Source organism: Asparagus officinalis, chromosome 2, assembly GCF_001876935.1.
Source record: "Asparagus officinalis chromosome 2, Aspof.V1, whole genome shotgun sequence".
Lineage (NCBI taxonomy): Eukaryota > Viridiplantae > Streptophyta > Magnoliopsida > Asparagales > Asparagaceae > Asparagus > Asparagus officinalis.
Window position 1 is genome coordinate 44,769,334 of NC_033795.1, and position 8,340 is coordinate 44,777,673.

An 8,340-nucleotide genomic window follows, 5' to 3' on the forward strand; every position below is an offset into this window, starting at 1 on the left:
AAACTTTGAATGGGGTCTTGTAGATGGTAAAAAATACCTCTAATAAGCCTACAGGAAATTCGCCCACAAGAAGTCGCCTGCCTAAGCCACATGGCTGTCAAACGTGCTCGGTTCCAGATTCGCCTGAATGATCGACTCACTTGCACGAGTTGAGATCAGTTGGAATAGTGGAAGTTCGCCTTTCACGCGACTCGCCTGCCCGAGTCCAAAGTCGAATCCGCCTGCAAACCTCCAGGTCGTCAGTACAGCTGGGTATCCGCTACCTCACGTACGGAGATAGGCTTTCCCACCTCTCTCGACCTGAAGGGAGAGGGCACAGTACTCCAAGACCGCCAAGCAGCCGCTCACAGTACTTGCAGCGCGAAGGACTGGACAGGTGTCGAGTCGACCTGAACAGTCATAAATGCGACTCACATCGGCTATCTAAGTCGGGAGACGAATCCGTCGGCGTTCGGCGAACTGTCCAAACCCACTCGAGTACCAGAAATATGCTTTCCCACCTCTCCTGACCTGAAGAGAGAAGGCACGGCACTCCAGGCCCGCCGAACAAGCCGCCTACAGTACGAGTGAGCAGACAGGTGTCAAAACAACCTGCACCCTCATAAATGCGGCTCACCTTAGTTATCCAAGCGAGGGGACGAGAGCCGCCGGCGCTTGGTGGTTGGTCAGATCCACACAAGCATCTGACAGCCGTTGTCACGCATACGAGGAGGGGCTTTCCCACTCTTACGAAACGTGATACAGAGCACAGCTCTTCGAATGACCGCTGATGGTACGAAGGAACAGCGGGACGTCTCCAAACAATGTATGGTCACATCCCATAATTCAAGGAGTAGTCAAGCTGTCCTTCTTTCATTTAAAAGCCCCTTCCAGCACACTGGAAGAGAGGTCACAAAACTTGGAGAAAAGTAATTGAGACTGAGCTGTTAGCAGATCCTTGCATTACAGCACCACTGCCTAGTTCTGAGCTCCGATCACCGGCGAACTAAGCAGACCCGAACTCCATCGATTCGAGCTTCTACTGCGAACTGAAGCTCTCCAGCAACCTCGATCGAATGGTCCAAGGGAAGCAGACTCGACACGAGCATCGAGCGAAGCGTCCTATAGCCACCTAAAGTCCCCACACAAAACAAAGAGGGCATTCCCTCTGCTTCTGTTGTAACCATTTGATTATTAGTTTGTAATAAGCTTTCTTATTAATACAAACGAACACTCCCTGTTTTCGGGAAATCAAATTTACACCATACAATAGGTTTGGCATTAGAGAGGCACACTTTGTGAAGAAGCTCAGAAATGTACCCCTGCTAAGACAGATGGAGACCCGATGGTTGAGGAACCACCTCAATGCCGAGGAAATAATGAAGAGGGCCCAAATCCTTAAGAGAGAAGTTGGTTGACAACGTGGTGATGAGGCGAGATGTAAACTCTGAATCATTACCTGTCACTATAATATCATCTACATAGAAAAGAACAAATAACTGAGTCTCGCCATTCGAGTAGAAGAAGAGAGAAGAGTCAGTTTTGGACCTTGTAAATCCATTAGCAAATAGTGCCTGAGACAGCTGATGAAACCAAGCTATGTGGGCTTGTTTGAGGCTGTACAGAGACTGATGAAGGAGGCATACATGACTCGAAAGTGCTAGATCAACAAACCTAGGTGGCTGAGACTTATAGACGGTCTCAGTGAGATTACCGTGGAGAAAGACATTGTGAACATCAAGTTGTCGAATAGACCATCCATGAGATACGGCCAAGGCAATAATAGTGGGAATCGTCATGGGTATGACGACCAGACTAAAGGTCTCCTCGTAGTCCATACCTGGTTGTTGATGGAATCCCTTAGCAACCAGACGAGCCTTATATCATTCAATCAACCCGTTCGTCCGTCGTTTGATCTTAAAGACCCACTTGCACCCAACCACATTCATGGTTGAAGATGCCAGAATGAGAGACCAAGTGCCATTCCGAAGAAGGGCATTGAACTCATCAGTCAAAGCCCTGTGCCACTTAGCATCCTTATTAGCAATGGTAAAGTATGTTGGTTGAAGAATTAGTGTGGGTGCGGTGGTAGTGCATGTGGATGCTGAATGAGAGAAAAGAACTTTAGGTTTCGGGTTAAGGTGCATGTGCATAGTATGAGTGCGGAGAGGTGGTGGTGGAGTGACGCCGGTGGTGGGTGAAGAGGAGGAGGATAGGGAAGCCGAAGTATGTGGTGGTGTGGTAGATGAGGAGGGGACGATACATGGAGATGGATGAACAATACCGTCAACAGTACCGTGAACAATACCAAGATAGTAAGTGGGTAAAGTGGAGTTTAGGGGAGGAGTATATACTAGATTGGGAAAGGTAGGTAGGGGTTCGGCCGAAGATGTGTTGGGAACAAGTGAGGAGGAGTGGCTCATGGTATGGAGTGGGAACTTAACCTCATCAAACAGAACATGCCTCACAATATAAAGAAGTCGCGTGTGTAGGCCTAGACACCGATAGCTATGATGGGGAGGACTATAACCTAGAAACACTTAAGGAGAAGACCGAAAATCCATCTTATGTGAGTTGTAGGGCCTGAGATATGGAAAACAGAGGCACCTAAAAACCTTTAAGAATAGATAATCCGGGTAAGAACGGAAGAGACACTGAAAAGGTGATTGATTTGAGGAAACTCGATATAGCAATCGATTAATAAGGTAGACATCACTTTTAAAGGCATAATACCAATATTTTTGAGGGACAAAGGAGTGAGCTAATAAAGAAAGGCTAGTTTCAACGACATGACGATTACAACATTCGACATCACCATTTTGTTCGTGTGAGGGCAGGAGACACAATGAACAATTCCCAAGGAGGTAAAATACGGAGTTAATTTGCAAAACTCACCTCCCTAATCAGTTTGAATAGATTTGAGCTTCATGTTGAATTAACGTTCAACCATTTGCCAAAAACTTAGGAAAGATAATAAACACCTCAGATTTCTAGGAGATTGAGGAAAACCATATGTACTTAGAGTATGCATCAACAAACAAAACAAAATAACGATGACCATCAGAGGACATAGTAGGAGAGGGACCCCAAACATCACTAAAAATAAGTTCAAGAATAGAGTTGCATTTATTATTTGAAACTAACAAAAGCAACCTAGAAGATTTGCCAAGTTGACACGCAGTTGTAGGCTGTCTAAAATCACTGCAGATAGCTGATCCCCCATCAAACACCGATGATGGAAGTTATAATCTAACAACTTCTAGAAGGCTATAATTTGAAGACTTTCATGTAGATCGATGAATGTTACAATTTGACGACCTTCGTAACAACTGATGAAAGCTCTAATCAACAGCCTTCACAATCAATATCGGGAGTTATAATTTGACGACTCTCATATTTTTAAGGAGTCAAGACAAAGATTATAAGATGACAATCTTTACAACGCTCTAGCAAAAGAGACTACAAATTGACGGTCTCTTCAAATCAAGACGCAGAGCTCACCTCTGCGTCTCAGACTCAAAACGCAGAGGTCCTCCCTACGTACAACCTCAAAATACAGAGGTCATCCCTGCATTACACCATCAAAATACAGAGGTCATCCCTATGTTACAACATCAAAACGCAGAGGTCATGCCCGCATTTTAGAGTCAAAACGTAAGGTTCATCCCCAGCGCTCCAGTTAAAAACGCAGAGTTCACGGACTCAAAACACGGAGTTCATCTCTGCGTCCCAACTATGCATTTCAGATTTACAACGCAGCGCGACCTGTGTGTTCAGCCACCAAAATAGGCCCAACTCTACGTTTTAAGTCTAAAACTGTGACGCCCCTGGGTTCACACAAGGCTGCAGTCCAAGGTGAAACCAAGAATGTCAAACCTGCCATGCACCACACCGTGCAATAACATGTTTCACCATCACAATTACTATCTCTCTAGTAGAGTCAATAACAGGTGTAGGTACAAAAGCAAGTAAAAGATTATACAAGAGTCAACTGATGAACTAATAGAGATCAAATTAATGGTCCATCATTTACCATACTGAAGTCAATGTCTGAAATAAATAAACTAGAGTTCTCAACAAGCCTCAAATACAAAATGTCTAAAATAAAGGAAATAAGGCACACAACATTTACAACTTCTAGAATAAACTCTCAAAATGTCTAAACTAGGCATACTGTGGAGCTCAAAACTAAAATATAACTATAATAGAATAGCTGAAGCTAGAGTGCCTCGCCATCAACCTGCGACTCTCCGGGCTCCTGGCTCGTTACCTAAAAGGGGGAGGGACAACGAGCGTCAAAGCGCTAGCGAGCAACATCACAACCAACCCCAAGGGAAAAAGGCTCGTTGTATACAGAAAATACAGTTATAACATATATATAAAGTCACAAATCCTATTTAGGTAATTACAATGTGAGCATAAGTACGTCGACCAAAATAATCCAAACAAGGAAACCCTCATGTATATACCATGTAGCTCAGATTGTAAATACCTATGTATAAAAGGATTTTAGTATTTAGGAAGTTACAACACGAGCATAGGTACGTCGAGCGAAATAATCCAAACAAGGAAACCCTCATGTATATACCTCGTATCTCAAATTATACATCCCTAAATACCAAACCCAAAATCTAATACAAGAACATTAATAAAAGAAGGCAAACTCATCTCAAACTTAATTACGGTGTCATGTCACAACTCATATAAATGTCGTCTCCAGCCTATGCAAGTATAGGTGTCAACTCTCAAGGTCTAAACTGATGTAGTGGATGTCCAACACATGGACTGCATATGTAAAACTATCTAACACATGGACTGAAAGTGATAAATGTCCAACACATGGACTACACATCATAATTACCCAACACATGGACTAGATGAGTTATAGGAACATGTGCATATACCCTAATTTCTCACGTGTCTCGGTGCGCAAACCTAAACTCGTGTCCGCATGTCATCTCACATGTAAAGATACAGGTTACACATAAATTTCTAATACCCGTCATTCGAGGTGACTCCTCGTTCATATTTAAGCACGCAGCAACAATAAACAAACATAAACAATTTTAGTTAAACTGAAATAACTCAAACAGATTCAAAACTGAAGAAATACAAAAGAAGAAAACTCCTCCTTACTCGACTCATTGGTCGACTCATCGGATCGGACAAAACATGAACCTGAAGTTTTCTCCATCAGTCGACTCATTGGTCGACTCATCAGTCGACTCATAAGTCAACTCATGAGTCGACTCATTGGTTGACTGAGCAGAAACTCTCCAGTTTTCTGCTTTTGATGATTATCTGCAAAAACGTTTACTAAAGTTCTCTTTAAACATGTCCAGCAATATATTTTCGATTCTAACACATGTATATCAACAGAAACAAAAGATTTACATGTAATATCTTACATTTAAAACCCTAAACATATTTCTTCATGTTTAAAAATGTATTGAAAATAATAAATCACAATAAAACTCATGTTTAAACAAATTCTAGATCTGGATCTAAATTTACAAATTCGTTTGTGAGCTTTTATAAACTGAAAACATTCGATTTTCGCATCATATGCTATAAAGATCTATTTTTATACACAAATAGTGATTTAGGCTCAATAAAAATGAAATAAAACCAAATAAAATCATACAAACAGTGGGTGTAGGGTTAGGCGAGATGTTACTCACCTCTGATGTGCTGCAAACTCCTGAATCCGATGAGAGGACGATCCCCCTTCGACAGCACCACAAAATCCCGCTGAAAACTCCTCCGAAACTCCTCCAAAATCACCAAGAGCGAATCTAGGGTTTGAGGGGAGAGGGAGGCTAGGGTTTTCTCTGGGGTTCTGATGGTTTTGGGGTTGGTTTCGGGTAGGAGAGTTTCTTATGAAAGCGGTCAAACCCGAAACAACCAAACCAAACCCGCAAAAGAAAAGAAAAACTTGAAATCAGCCCGTCAGTCGACTTATTGGTCGACTCATCAGTTGACTCATTAGTCGGCTCATGAGTCGACTCATAAGTCGACTGAGCAGATACAAATTTCCAGATTCGTGCATGTTTTGTCATTCAGCCAAAACCAATGCACGAAACTCTATGAAACCATACTCATACATGTCTAATAACTTGCCATCAAGTATATCCATAAGCTCAAGTCATTTACCACAAATAGAAATATTTATCATTAATAATTCACATATACTTCTAATAAAATATAGGGTTTTACAAAAACGCAGAGTTCAGGCCCTGAACGCTATTTTTCAGCGTTTGACTCGTTCAAAACACGAACTGAACGGTTTCAAAACTATTTTTCCCATGATTTGGGGAGCAGTTTAAGGGGGCAGTTATATTCCATTCAGCCCCACTTAGGAGCGAATTAAGAGTACGGTTACACCCCTTAATCCCTTATAAATAGCGGGAAACTCAATTGAGTTCGGGTTCTCGGATTGATCCTTCTTTTGTCCTTCAGCTTGGCAGCAAAGAAGAGATCTTTAGCTCGGCTTCTTCAGATCTTCTTAGAGCTTTGGAGATCAGCAACTGAAACTCGTGAATCATCTTGGAAGGCTTTTTTTGAAGCCTTTTAGATAACTCGTCTTGGCTTTTGAACTCTTTCTAAGAGTTCTTCTCAACTCGATAAGAGTTTCAAACTTGCTCTGTAAGTTCTTCTAAACTCGTTCAGAGTTCTAAAACTTGCTTTGTAAGCTCTTCACAGGGTCAAATCGTGAGGAGGAGATACCGTTCCAGTGAATCAAGATGTTCGGATCGTCAACAGAGAGCAAACTCGACGTGAGCATTCGAGGGAAGCACTCCATCGCCACCGTGAAGAACCTAAAATTAAACAAAGAGGAGGATCTCCATTGATTCTCTTCTCTTTTGTAATCAGGAAATTCAAATTGTAATCGAGATTGAGAGAATAAAAATCAAATAGAATTCTTTCATTCTCTTATTGTAAAATTTCCACCAATCAGCAGTACATAAAGAAGTAAACTTCAAGGAAGAACAAGGAATGCTATGTCGCTTTATTATAGTCCTAACAAGTTGGCTGTGAGGATGACCGAGACACTAGTGCCAGATATCAGTAGAGGCCCATTCAGCTAGATGAGCAACAGAGGGTGAATGGGTAGCGACTTTGTTGCGGAGAGTGTAAAGGCCATTTTCACTAGGTTTGGTAAGGAGGGTACGATGGGTAACCTAATCCATTACAACAAAAAAGAACGGGTGAAACTCAAAGAAAACATTGTTATCTTTAATGAATTGTTGGATGAATAATAAAGATTTGGAGATTGTTGGGACATGCAAATTAAATATTAGAAAGATGAAATGATATAGTGGGTGTGTGTAAGGTGGATGAACTAACATGAGAAATAGGTAGACCTTTACCATTACCAATATGAAGACTATTAGAGCCAGAGTAAGATTGAGATTCATCCAATCTGCCGAGGTCCAGAGTGACATGGTGATTCGCACTGGTATCTGGAAACCAAGTAGAAGAGGCTACAGAGGGAGTAGCGCATTTGCGAAGTGAGCGGAAGGAGATCAAGCGAGAACACCATGCTACTAGCAGGTAAGGGCCGTGTGATTAAGACCATTGTAGATTTGGCATCGGGTGTGGAATTGCCCACGGCCACAACCACGACCACGTCCACGGTCACGCCCCCGGTTGTGGTACCCCTGAGACTGATTTTTGCGCCCATAAAACTGCGAAGGAGATGAACCATGGTTGACATAGGTGTTGGGGCCAAGTATCCGACCATTAGTAGCCCTAAGAGTAGCCTAACCACAGAATGGTAGACCATAACCGGTGGAAGCATGTAGGCCAACATTAGTGAGCCCAGGCATGGCTAGGCCGTTGTTTTCGTTGAAAGCTGCCTTCATTATTGATTTCATTAAACTTCAGTCGTTACAAATGAATTCAAATAACAAAAATAAAAGATTACAACTTTCTTGAAAATAAACGCAAGATCTGTTTATCGGCTCTTGCTTGCGTAGGTTCTTTGCCTGTGCCAGGGATTTTGATATCCGTGGACCGCCTTTAATCTGGATCCGGTTGATGGAAAATTCACTGAATCGCGAATTCGTAGTCCTTGATAAACTCAATCCATCTCCTCTGTCTCTGGTTGAGTTCCTTCTTGGAAAAGAGATACTTCAGACTCTGATGATCTGTGAATAACTCAAACTGCACTCCATACAAGTAGTGTCTCCATGACTTGAATGCAAATACCACTGCCGCCAACTCCAAGTCATGAGTGGGATAGTTCTGCTCATGCACCCTCAACTGCCGTGAGATATAAGCTACTACCCTCTGAGTCTGCATCAATACCCCCCCAAACCGGCCAACGACGCATCAGTATACATGACAAAGGTCCTATCG